A 14,152-nucleotide genomic window follows, 5' to 3' on the forward strand; every position below is an offset into this window, starting at 1 on the left:
CACAATATCTCTGTGAGAGGTTCTGATAATCTGTTTTTTTTGTTGTTGTTTCTGTATGAGAGACAGACAGAGGGCTCATGCATGCACATGCATGTGCATGATGTGAGGGGGTGGGCCCTCAGAAGAGGGAGAGAGAATCTTCAGCAGGCTTCAAGGCCGACCCAAGGCTCCATCTCATGACCCTGAGATCATTTCCTGAGCTGATATCCAGAATTGGATGCTTAACCGACTGCACCACCCAGGTGCCCCAATAATCTGTTGTTTTGTGCTGGCTTCCCCTTTGTCACACAGCCCTCCCCAACACTGGGCTCAGCCACACATTGGATCATGGGGAACAAAGGGTTTCACTGTGTAGGGGCACATGGTAGTGGGCATAAAGGGCCATGCCACAGCTTTCAAGACTCCAGCCTCTTCTTGTAGTGTCTTCAGATCACACAGGGGCAGCGCTAAGACACAGGTCCCTGCCAACCTGAGAGGGTTATACAAAACAACCACCACTTCTCTGTGATCCAGAAAAGAACACTGCCATGACAGCACCAACAAATGGGTGTTCTAGAATGCAAGGGGCCCTTTATTGTCTGTAGATCTCATAATTAGCTCAAAGGAGACAGAACAAGAAGGTCTTGCTAAGGGTTCTTCAAAGCACCAGGTGAGTCCTTGGCTACTTAGGGAGAGGCTAATCCAATTCATCATCTGTGAAGAGAGAGCAAAGGTAATGGCCTGATCACCCCTAGAATCAAAACCACATCAGTGAAGGGAACAAACATTTCAGAGAGTTACAACTACTCAGTAGGTGTAATTACGTGTCTAAGCATCCTGACATATTTTGGATCCTTGAAATAAATTTGGTTTATTTCAGACTTAATTATGCATTATAGATTTTGTGTGTGTATATGTGTATATAAACCTTAAAGTGTCTTACATAATGTATATTTATATCTTATACATAAATTTCACATACATGTACATATACACTATATTTACATACACACAAGATATTTCATATATATCCACAAAAATTCAATCAAATTAACTAAGATTCTCAAAAAATATCTTCTTTGAAAATATTTTATTTATTTATTCATGAGTAACACAGAGAGAGAGGCAGAGACATAGGCAGAGGGAGAAGCAGGCTCCCCATGGGGATCCTGGTGCAGGACTTGATCCCAGGACCCTGGGATCACCACCTGAGCCGAAGACAGATGCTCAACCACTGAGCTACCTAGGTGCCCCCCCCAAAATATCTTTTAATATTTGGATAAAATAAACTGAATTACCTAAAGGGAAACATACTCCCCCTCCATCTTTTTAACAGAGAAAAATCCTCCCATTGCCATTATGTCACTTCCTGAGTATATAGCATAGTGGTTAGCATCATACCATTTATCAGTGATGCACACTTTGGAGAATTATTCTATCTCTGTAATTTACAAAAGGGCAATATCAATTATAATTACACACAAGTTTGTTGTGGGAATTAAGAATGTATAAAAAGCTTAGCACGGTTCCTGAAACACTGCACTGGACCACACTGGTGTAGTCCTCTATCCCTAACTTGGTGATTCTGATGTTGAAATCCCCAACATTTAATTTAAATAAAATTCATAAAGGACCTATAGTGCACAGAATCCTAGCAGACTCTGTATGGATATAACAAGGAAAGCACTATGTGGAGGTTGCCTTACTACATAGAGGAAAACAATATGTTATAATGAAATGACACACACAAAAAAACAAAAGTCAAGGGCACTAGAAAGATCTTTGAGCAGTGATGGCTGGAGAATGAGGTGGGCATCCAAGGGGGGTTGAACTTTGGGGTTCCTTGCAGGGAAAGGAGGGATTTTGAGTAGCGACAAAGGCAGAGAATGCAAACACTATTCATTTATTAAATCAATTGACATTTATGTTGTGCTACTGGGTGCCCAGCACAACAGGAGGAACTCAGAACACAATGGAAGATACACAGTTTGCTCTGGAGATGTGCTCAGTAGTAGATGGAGGGAGAGAGACATGGCAACAGGCTATTACGAGTTTGTGGGACGGTCCTAGGAAGGCAAGGTAGCTCAGATGACAGGAGGGTAGTAAGGAGGACAGAGGGGTTTCTGGAAGAGGTGACCCATGGGCTCCACCAGGCAGGATAAAGTAGAATCAGAAAGGCAGGGGAAAGGGGGCATTTGCAGCAGAGACTAGAATATGCACACGGCTGGAGGCCTGAGGATAAAAATTAGAGGTATTCCAAGCTGTTGAGGACTGCTCACATGTAGAATGAAAAAGGGAGCTGATGGGACTTAAGGCTGACAAGATAAGCAAGGGACACACAATTAAGGGCCGTCTATGCTAAGGATTTAGACTTGTATCCTGTAGGAACAGGAACTGAAGAAAGGATTTCAGATATGAGAGAAAACATTTGCACTTAGAAAGGCCACTTTGGCTGCAGTGTGGAAGCTGATTGGTAGGGTCAATTCTGAAGGTGGCGACAGCAGGGGTTCAGACCATGGGAAATGATGGCTTGACCTGGAAGCCTGCTCTGAGGATGAATGGTAGTAGAGGACCCCGCAATAATTGAATCTCACTGTCACGGGATCCCTGGGTGGCTCAGCGGTTTAGCGCCTGCCTTCGGCCCAGGGCGTGATCCTGGAGTCCCAGGATCAAGTCCCACATCGGGCTCCCTGCGTGGAGCCTGCTTCTCCCTCTGCCTGTGTCTCTGCCTCTCTCTCTCTCTGTGTGTGTCTCATAAATAAATAAATAAATAAATAAATAAATAAATAAATAAATAAATAAAATCTTAAAAAAAAAAAAGAATCTCACTGTCAGGGGAGAAGTTACAGATGTCTCTTGGGTTTTTCACATGCTGTTTGTATTAGTCAGGAGAATGAACCAAAGCTTCGGTAACAACACGTCTAACACTGCAGGGGCTCAACACAACGAAGTTTTACTTTATTTGGCACTCAGTGTGCAGTCTGAGGCCAGCAGAGTGACGCTCCACCAAACCGTGTCTTTTGTCCTGCAGCATGTCCTGGGAGAATTCTTCCTCTGGGCCCCAGAAGAAGTATGTGAGTGATGAGGGAAACCTCAGGACTAGGAATCTAAGGAGCCATAAAGCTGCTGTCCATGGTTCTCTGCCAGAACACGGTCATACCATCCCCTCGTAGGTGCAGGGAGGCCTGGGCAACATGGTGTTTCTTTGCATCAGGCTGGAAAAGAAACCAGTGTAGCACAGCATTGTCTGTGCCAACGTATCCTATTTTGAGATAGGAAACACTGGAAGAAAAACAAGTTTGAGGAATAAAGCAGAGTTCAGTGTAGAACCTACTGAGTTTGAGTGACCCATAGAACATTTGGGGTCTACAGATGGAGACATGGAACATTAATTCTAAGTGTCAGAGCTCAAAAGATGATTATGCATTGATGTTAGCCATTCCAGGAACAACCAGCTTTTGCTTGGTAGACAAAGCAGGTGCATGTGTGGGAGTGCACAGGGAGAGCACCCATGGGGAGGACCTCGGGGGAAATTAACTTCTAAGGGAAGCGTAGAAACACAGGAGGCCACAAAAGGGAACGAGAAAGAGGCACCCAAGACCTATCCTATCGTCCCAGAAGCAGAACCATGGCTTAGATGGCTGAAGGGGTAGCAGAATGTACTGTTCTTTAGTATTGCAGAGAAGTCAAGAAGTTAAAACAGAAAAGTCCACTGGCTACAGCAAGAGTGTCCATCAACATCCCTAGAGAGAACAGTGTTGGTTGCCTGTTGAGGCAATTGCTAGATTTCAGTCAATGGGAGACAGGAAAATAGAGAGAGGGATAGAGCCACTGAAAGTAGGTGTATCTTTCCAGTGCACCTGCTGTGTAGCTTGGGAAACGGGGAGGTTAAAGAGAACATTCTGTCATTTTTTTCTGCATTTTTTTTAAGGGAGAGACCTTAGTAATTTTAAATATTGGTGGGCAAAGGGGACTTGTAGAGAGAAAGTGCAAAGCAGGGTGTATAGGATAACTGACGGACCTAGCACTGTGAAGGGCTCAAGAACAGATTCTGAAGGTGAAAGGATCAGTTTGGAGAAAAGCGAGGCCCTCTCCCCCTTGCACAGGGAGGTGCTCGCTGGAGGCCATGGCAGGTGCAGAGGCACACACTTCTGGGGGGGGGCATCGTGGCCGAGCCCTCTGGAGTCAGATACTTTTGCACAGATTGATAATCAGCTTCTCCAAGGGTTGATACCCGTTCTGTGTGGTTTTGCACAAGGGGAGTGCAGGATTTAAGGAGGAACAATCAGAGTCCAGACCACTCTTATCAATGACTTTCCCAAGGGCAGAAATAGGCTGTGTACCCGGCGGGAGAGGTCCACTGCTGGCTGACTCACCCAAGCAAGCTGGTTGTGAGATGTTCCTGGTGAGCACCTTGCTTATCAGGCAAGTTTGACATTGTTATAAAATATTTTATTTGTGAGTAATCTCTATACCCAACGTGGGGCTCAAAATCACAACCCCAAGATATCATGCATGTTGGGTATTTTTAAGGTGAAGATTGGGTCAAAGGTTGTAAGTATGTTGTAATGTATATACTTTCAAAATTTGGGAGAATTTTCTCTTTTCAAGTTCTCTAAATGTTTTGCCGACTTTGGTATGGGTATAACAATGCCAGGAACAGTGGCAATGTGAGTTCTTGTGTCTCCATATTGTCGATCTGGGATGTGATTTTATATTAAACTTTTGTGGATTGTGACATCTCCTGTCTCATTGTTACTTTTATTTTGATTTTTTTGTACTATTAGTAAAGGTAAGCATCTTTCCATATGTTATTCGGCACTTTAATTTCTTTTTTTATGTATTATTTGGACATGTCCTGCTTATGTATAGGGTAGTTTATAATCTTTTTGTCAATTCTTAAGTTCTTTTAAATAAAAAAAATTGCTATTTCCTCTCCTATGAGTGGCCTACAATTTTTAAGTATACTTTTAAAATTCTCCCCAACACATACTGCATATTTCTTGCTAAATTTAACCTCCCTTCTGGGAGGACATTATTGTAAATTATATTTTCATTTCAATGAAAGATAAAAATATTAAACAGTGTTTTTGTCTGGGTATATTAATGAAGCCAACCACTTTCTGACCTGTGTTTAATAGTTTTTATAGTATTTATCATATTTGTATATAATAGCTGGTGTTTTTTCATTTAATTCCGTGGTGTTTAAGTATAGGGTTATATATAACACCTGTAAATGATCACTTCACCCCCTCCTTACTAGTTTCATATATTTTTAAAAGATTTTATTTATTTATTCAGAGAGAGAGAGGTGAGACATAGGGAAAAGCAGGCTCCCTGCAGGAAGCCCAATGTGGGACTCGATCCCAAGACCCAAGGGTCACTCCCTGGGCCAAAGGCAGATGTTCAACCACTGAGCCACCCTGGTGTCCCTAGTTTCACATTTTTTTCCACTCTTTTGTCTGTCTAGTTTGACTAGTAACTCCTGAGACGAGGAAGTGATGCCAGCAGATGCTTTCCTGCCCTGCCCTGATCGGCCAGGATTGCTCTCAGCTCTTCTCCATTAAGCAGGAGGCAGGTTTTGACTTCATGTGTGTTCTCACCCAGTAAGGAGTGTTTACTTCTTCCTATTTGATAAAAATGGTTTTCTTTAATCAGGTATGGTGTTGGAATTTTTCTTATGTCACTTTTGCATCAACAGAAATGACAAACCAGTGTTTTCATTGTGATGTATATTAATTTCTTACCAAGGACTTCACTACAATTGCATTCCTGAATAAATCTCTTTGTGTGGGGTCATTCTTTTCATGTGTGTTGGAGTCTATTTACTCTGCGAGGTATTCACACGTTGCTGTGTTTTCTTCTCTATGAGCTGAAGCTTCCTTCTGACTCACTCATCCCTTCCGATGCCAGCAACTTCCTGGAGGGAATCATAATGGCCTCTCTCTGTGTTTTTCCCTGGCCTTTCAAATCTACAATGAGACACTCTTACTGGTGGGCTCAAAACTCTGAACTCTTACGGGAGAGGGTGTACTGAGAACTGTGTCTCCCTGATTCTCCTGGACAATGGAGATAAGACGAGAATGTATGGGTGGTTTGGCTGGAGTAGTTAAGAGACATCATCACAGTTGTTGCCAAAGAATCGACTTTCAGGTCTTCTCTGTTTTACTTCTTTTTTAATTTTAAATTCCCAACTCATCGCTTTTTTTGAAAAATATATCATTAGTTCTTTTCTTCTCCTTTGCTTTGTTTTGATATGCAAATCCCAGGAAATGCCTTATTTGTTTTAATCCATTCTTTTATTTTTTTACATTTCTTTTATTGTTGTGTTCATTTAATTACTTAATTAATTTTTTAGAAAGTAGACTCCACACCCAACGTGGGGCTTTAACTCAGGGCCCTGAGATCAAGAGTGTCTGTGCTCTACCAACAGGTGCCCCTTTAATCCATTCCCATTGATTTTTTTTCATTCCTATTGATTTAATCCATTATTTAATGACATCAATGAATTTTATCTGAGTCAGTGAATTTTATCTGAGGACTGCTATATCTACATCTTAAATTTCTGTTACTTAGTGAAATACATATGTCTTCTCCTGAAAAGACCATGCGTCCTTCAAATTTCAGTGAAGTCAAGCCAGAGCCTTTAAAAGGGATGAACGTAAACATTTCCAGCCTGTGCCAGGAGTGTGTGTTGACACTTTTTTTTTTTTTTAATTTGGGCACACATACAAAATACAGTGTAAACTTTATGTCTTTTCATTTGATAATGACACTCCTAATTTATCCTAAGGAGACATTTAGAAATACACAGACAGCTTTATATAAGAAGTATGTTGGAGTCTCTGGGTGACTCAGTTGGTTAAACATCGACTCTTCGTTTTGACTCAGGTCATGAGCTCAAGATCAAGCCCTGTGTTAGGCTCCATGCACAGTGTGGAATCTGCTTGAGATTCTCTCTCTCTCTCTCTCTCTTTTTCTTTTTCTCCCTCTGCCCCTCTCTCCCTCAATAGATGAATAAGTAAAATTTATTCATTTAAAAAAATAAATATATTTTTAAAATAAGAAGACTATCAATCTCAGTTCTATTTACAAAATTTAAAAGCAGCAAAAAAATGTCAAACATTGGAACCATGCTTAGATATAAGCTGTGATACATCCATATAATGGAACATTCTGCAGATGGTTTTTTTTTTTTAATTTAAAAAAAATTCTAAGGCATTAAAAGTTATCTTCTTGAAAATAAAGATTCAGGAAAATTATTAGATTTTAAAGTGGAAAAAGAGTTTACATCTCTTAAGAATAGTATGTCTCCAATTTTGTAAGACAACTATTTCACAAATACATGTCAACATGTTTATAACAATCATTTATGGATGTCAGAGATATAAATACATTATATTTTAAATATTTTTCTCAATTTCTTCATGTTATTCATTCACTGTTTTTATAGTAGTAGAAAAAAATAAACATTTTTCAAAACAGGTAGGAAATAAGTCCAGTTTAGTAAGCAGCCTGGACATATAACTCACCAAATAAAAATGTTTGGAAAGCAGCCTGGTGCTGCTTTTTTTCTAGAACATGCTATCTGTAAATCTTCTGGGTCTCCTGCAGTGATCAAATCTTTCACTTTCAAAATTATTCCTCAGCATGTACATTTAATAGTTAGTTGAAGTGATATACCAAGTAAAGAGATTTTAACTGAAGTACTCCCAACTAAACAGGAGATATCTGGTCTTGTGTTTTATAAGATGGAAAGCAGATGTGTATGTTTGGGAGCAGGAGAGAAGAATCTCCCATTTCTTCCTTTTATTAATGGGACGAGTCTCTAAAATAGTTTTGGATATTATTCCTGGACCTGAATGACTGATAGGCAAGGTTAGAACCGTGGGCCACATTTCATAGGAAGTATTCATCAGATAGAAAACCGTGAGACAACTGCATGGTAGCATTCTTGATTTTTCCAGGCTCAGTCTTAAGGTTTTAAACATTTTATTGTGGAAATTAAAAAAAGAAAACAACAACAACAATAGAAAAGGAGTTAATGTTGTATAAAACTGTTCTCATGAATACTATTCACAACTTACATGGAAGAATTCAGAGTTCCTATAGGACATGAGTCAGAGAGTGGATGAGCTTTCTTAGATCTATTGTAGCAAGTCATTCTAAGTAGAAAGAGCAAGACAAAAAAAAAAAAAAAAAAAAAAAGGTGTGTGTGTGTTTGAATTCCCCTGGAAATTATTGACATTTGAAAACTATTTCTGTAAATTAAAACTAGACTACATGAGGCAAGATGGTGGAGGAGTAGGGTCCCCAAGTCACCTGTCCCCATCAACTTCCCTAAATAACTTTCAAATCATCCTGAAAACCTACGAATTTGGCCTGAGATTTAAAGAGAAAACAGCTGGAACGCTACAGAGAGGAGTTTGTGCTTCTAACAAGGTAAGAAGATGGAAAAATAAATAAATAAAATAAATAAATAAATTAATTAATTAATTAATTAATTAATCCAGTGCGGGAGGGGCCCCACGAGGAGCCAGGCTAAGGTCGGGGGGCAAGAGCCCCCAGGACAGGAAAGCTCAGTCCTAGAGAAGCAGGACTTTAACAATCTTCCCAATGGAAAGGCCCTCGCAGGGAACTCGGGCAAAACCGTTGGAGGGGCAGTGGAGCCTCCAGGTTCTCCGTGTCACTAACAGAGGAGGGGCCTCCAGGGGAGAGCCCACCACACACCGCAGGCCCAGTGCGGTTAAGGGCTGGAGCGCCACCGGCAGGGCCTCGGGAGCAGCTCAGGCGGAGGCTCCAGGCAGAGGGGGCTGCGCAGCCCCGGGAGTGCAATTCCAGTGGTGCAGGCCCGGGATCCCAGGGCACCGGGGGACACAGCCCAGGATCCTGTGCTCCCCCCAGGACAGGTGGAGGTGGGGAGGGCACAGGACAGCGAGGATGCTCCTGCTGCCAGGCTCCCCAGAGCTGTGCATATCAATGCCCCCAGCCCCTGGAGCATCCAGGCCAGTGCGGACTGGGAGCTGTGGTAGTTACTGCAGGAGCTGACTCCAAAACTGGGGACCTGGCCACTGCCACTGCTGCTGTTCCTCCTGATGTCACCTTGTGCCTGGGAGGATCAGGGCTGCCAGGGAACAGGGGCTTCACAGGATAAACAGCTCCCACTGAGCCGTGCACCTGGCAGGGGATGGGGCAGCTCCCCCAGGTACACACACCTGAGAATCAGCACAGCAGGCCCCTCCCCTAGAAGACCAGCTGGAAGAACAGGGGAAGAGCAAGTTCTTGACCGAGCAGTGCTGGAAAGCTCCAGGGGAAGTCGAGGGATTTATAGTATATAGAACCAGAGGATACCCCTCCTTGTTTTTGTTGTTGTTGTTGTTCTTTGTGTTTTTGTTTGTTTTTCCTTTTTTTTCCTTCCTTTTTCCAATACAACTTGTTTTTAGCCACTCTGCACTGAGCAAAATAACTAGAAAGAAGAACTCACCACAAAAGAAAGAATCAGAACCAGTACTCTCTCCCACAGAGTTACAGAATTTCAATGTCAGAAAGCCAATTCAAAAAAAACAAAAAACAAAAAACAAAACAAAAAAAAAAAGCCAATTCAGAAGCACAATTATAAAGCTACTGGTGGCTCTGGGAAAAAAGCATAAAGGATTCAAGAGACTTCATGACTGCAGAATTTAGATCTAATCAGGCCAAAATTAAAAATCAATTAAATGAGATGCAATCCAAACTGGAGGTCCTAACGACGAGGGTTAATGAGGTAGAAGAACGAGTGAGTGACATAGAAGACAAGTTGACAGCAAGGAAGGAAGCTGAGGAAAAAAGAGAAAAACAATTAAAAGACCATGAGGATAGGTTAAGGGAAATAAATGACAGCCTCAGAAGGAAAAATTTACATTTAAGTGGGATTCTAGAATGCGCTGAAAGGGACAGAGGACCAGAAAGTGTATTTGAACAAATCATAGCTGAGAACTTCCCTAACTTGGGGAGGGAAACAGACATTCAGATCCAGGAGATAGAGAGATCCCCCCCTAAAATCAATAAAAACTGTTCAACACCTCAACATTTAATAGTGAAACTTGCAAATTCCAAAGATAAAGACAAAATCCTTAAAGCAGCAAGAGACAAGAGATCCCTAACTTATATGGGGAGAAGTATTAGATTAACAGCAGACCTCTCCACAGAGACCTGGCAGGCCAGAAAGGGCCGGCAGGATATATTCAGGGTCCTAAATGAGAAGAGAATGCAGCCAAGGATACTGTATCCAGCAAGGCTCTCATTCAGATTAGAAGGAGAGATAAAGAGCTTCCAAGATAGGCAGAAACTGAAAGAATATGTGGCCACCAAACCAGATCTGCAAGAAATATTAAGGGGGACTCTGTAAGTCCAAAGAAATGATCCACAAAAACAGGGACTGAATAGGTATTATGATAACACTAAATTCATATCTTTCAATAGTAACTCTGAATGTGAAGGGGCTTAATGATCCCATCATTAGATGCAGGGTTTCAGACTGGATAAAAAAGCCAGACCCAACTATTTGCTGTCTACAAGAGACTCACTTACCATCCAAATGGTCCTCAAAAGAAAGCAAGGGTAGCAGTCCTCATATCAGATAAATTAAAGTTTACCCCAAAGACTGTAGTAAGAGATGAAGATGGGCACTATATCATACTTAAAGGATCTATCCAACAAGAGGACCTGACAATCATCAATATTTATGCCCCTAATGTGGGAGCTGCCAAGTACATCAATCAATTAATAACCAAGGTTAAGACATACTTAGATAATAATACACTTATACTGGGAGACTTCAACACGGTGCTTTCTGTAAATGACAGATCTTCTAAGCACAACATCTCCAAAGAAACAAGAGCTTTAAATGATACACTGGACCAGATGGATTTCACAGATATTTACAGAACTTTACATCCAAATGCAACTGAATACATATTCTTCTCAAGTGCACATGGAACTTTTCCCAAAATAGACCACATACTGGGTCATAAATTAGGTCTTAACCGATACCAAAAGACTGGGATTGTCGCCTGCATATTTTCAGACCATAATGCTTTGAAACTAGAACTCGATCACAGGAAGAAATTTGGAAGAAATTCAAACACGTGGAGGTTAAAGACCATCCTGCTAAAAGATGAAAGGGTCAACCAGGAAATTAGAGAAGAATTAAAAAGATTCATGGAAACAAATGAGAATGAAGATACAACCATTCAAAATCATTGGGGCACAGCAAAATCAGTCCTGAGAGGGAAATACATCACAATACAAGCATCCCTCAAAAAAACTGGAAAAAAAATAAAATACAAAAGCTAACCTTACACCTAAAGGACCTGGAGAAAGAACAGCAAATAAAACCTACACCCAGTAGAAGAAGAGAGTTAATAAAGTTTTGAGCAGAACTCAATGAAATCGAGACCAGAAGAACTGTGGAACAGATCAACAAAACCAGGAGTTGGTTCTCTGAAAGAATTAATAACATAGATAAACCATTAGCCAGCCTTATTAAAAAGAAAAGAGAAAAGACTCAAATTAATAAAATCATGAATGCAAAAGGAGAGATCACCACCAATACCAAGGAAATACAAACGATTTTAAAAACATATTATGAACAGGTATATGCCAATAAATTAGGCAATCTTAGAAGAAATGGTCGCATTTCTGGAAAACCACAAACTACCAAAACTGGAACAGGAAGAAATAGAAAACTTGAACAGGCCAATAACCAGAGAGGAAATTGAAGCAGTCCTTAAAAACCTAAGACACAAAAGTCTGGGCCAGATGGCTTCCCAGGGGAATTCTATCAAACGTTTAAAGAAGAAACAATACCTATTCTACTAAAGCTATTCTGTAAGAAAGAAAGGGATGGAATACTTCCACACTCGTTCTATGAGGCCAGCATCACCTTAATTCCAAAACCAGACAAAGACCCCACCAAAAAGGATAATTATAGACCAATATCCCTGATAAACACAGATGCAAAAATTCTCAAAAAGATACTAGCCAATAAGATCCAACAGTACATTAAGAAGATTATTCACCATGACCAAGTGGGATTTATCCTCAGGATGCAAGGCTGGTTCAACATTCATAAAGCAATCAACGTGATAGGTCATATCAACAAGAGAAAAACAAGAACCATATGATCCTCTCAATAGATGCAGAGAAAGCATTTGACAAAATCCAGCATCCATTCCTGATCAAAACTCTTCAGAGTGTAGGGATAAAGGGAACATTCCTCAGCATCTTAAAAGCCATCTATGAAAAGCCCACAGCAAATATTCTCAATGGGGAAAACACTGCGAGCCTTTCTCCTAAGATCAGGAACACGACAGGGATGTCCATTCTCACCACTGCTATTCAACATAGTACTAGAAGTCCTAGCCTCAGCAATCAGGCATCAAAAAAGGGAAAAAAAGCATTCAAATTGTCAAAGAAGAAGTCAAAATCTCCCTCTTTGCAGATAACATAATACTGTACATAGAAAACCCAAAAGACTCCACCCTAAGATTGCTAGAACTCATACAGCAATTCGGCAGTGTGGCAGGATACAAAATCAATGCCCAGAAGTCAGTGGCATTTCTATACACTAACAATGAGACTGAAGAAAGAGAAATTAAGGAGTCAATCCCATTTACAATTGCACCCAAAAGCATTAGATACCTAGGAATAAACCTAACCAAAGAGGTAAAGGATCTATGCCTTAAAAACCACAGAACACTTCTGAAAGAAATTGAGGAAGACACAAAGAGATGGAAAAATAGTCCATGCTCATGGATTGGAAGAATTAACATTGTGAAAATGTCAATGTTACCCAGGACAATGTACATATTTAATGCAATCCCTATCAAAATTCCATGGACTTTCTTCAGAGAGTTGGAACAAATAATCTTAAGGTTTGTGTGGAATCAGAAAAGACCCTGAATAGCCAGGGGAATATTAAAAAAGAAAACCATATCTGGAGGCATCACAATGCCAGATTTCAGGCTGTACTACAAAGTTGTGATCATCAAGACAGTGTGGTACTGGCACAAAAACAGACACATAGATCAATGGAACAGAATAGAGAATCCAGAAATGGGCCCTCAACTCTATGTCAATATTCGACAAAGCAGGAAAGACTATCCACTGGAAAAAGGACAGTCTCTTCAATAAATGGTGCTGGGAAAATTGGACATCCACATGCAGAAGAATGAAACTAGACCACTCTCTTACACCATACACAAAGATAAACTCAACATGGATGAAAGATCTAAATGTGAGACAAGATTCCATCAAAATCCTAGAGGAGAACACAGGCAACACCCTTTTTGAACTTGGCCACAGCAACTTCTTGCAAGATACATCTATGAAGGCAGGAGAAACAAAAGCAAAAATGAATTATTGGGACTTAATCAAGATAAAAAGCTTCTGCACAGCAAAGGATACAGTCAACAAAACTAAAAGACAACCTACAGGATGGGAGAAGATATTTGCAAATGACGTATCAGATAAAGGGCTAGTTTCCAAGATCTATAAAGAACTTATTAAACTCAACAGCAAAGAAACAAACAATCCAATCATGAAATGGGCAGAAGACATGAAGAGAACTCTCACAGAGGAAGACATAGACATGGCCAACAAGCACATGAGAAAATGCTCTGCATCACTTGCCATCAGGGAAATACAAATCAAAACCACGATGAGATGCCACCTCATGCTAGTAAGTATGGTGAAAATTAACAAGACAGGAAACCACAAATGTTGGAGAGGATGCAGAGAAAAGGGAACCCTCTTGCACTGTTGGTGGGAATGTGAACTGGTGCAGCCACTCTGGAAAAGTGTGTGGAGGTTCCTCAAAGAGTTAAAAATAGACCTGCCCTACGACCCAGCAATTGCACTTCTGGGGATTTACCCCAAAGATACAGATGCAGTGAAACACCGTGACACCTGCACCCCGATGCTTATAGCAGTAATGTCCACAATAGCCAAACTGGAAGGAGCCTCGGTGTCCATCGAAAGATGAATGGATAAAGAAGATGTGGTCTATGTATACAATGGAATATTCCTCAGCCATCAGAAACGACGAATACCCACCATTTGCTTCAACGTGGATGGAACTGGAGGGTATTATGCTGAGTGAAGTAAGTCAATCGGAGAAGGACAAACATTATAT

At 40.8% G+C, this 14,152-nt stretch overlaps 1 long non-coding RNA gene across 1 annotated transcript; it reads left to right on the plus strand.

The window, feature by feature from the left end:
• The first annotated feature begins 634 nt into the window (after positions 1-634).
• LOC111091769 lies at positions 635-4,677 on the plus strand. The gene is made up of 3 exons (XR_005376089.1): positions 635-712; positions 3,011-3,148; positions 4,303-4,677. It is a non-coding gene; the product is annotated as an uncharacterized LOC111091769 (long non-coding RNA).
• Positions 4,678-14,152: the final 9,475 nt, after the last annotated feature.

The sequence above is a fragment of the Canis lupus genome, chromosome 22 (assembly GCF_011100685.1).
Source record: "Canis lupus familiaris isolate Mischka breed German Shepherd chromosome 22, alternate assembly UU_Cfam_GSD_1.0, whole genome shotgun sequence".
NCBI lineage: Eukaryota > Metazoa > Chordata > Mammalia > Carnivora > Canidae > Canis > Canis lupus.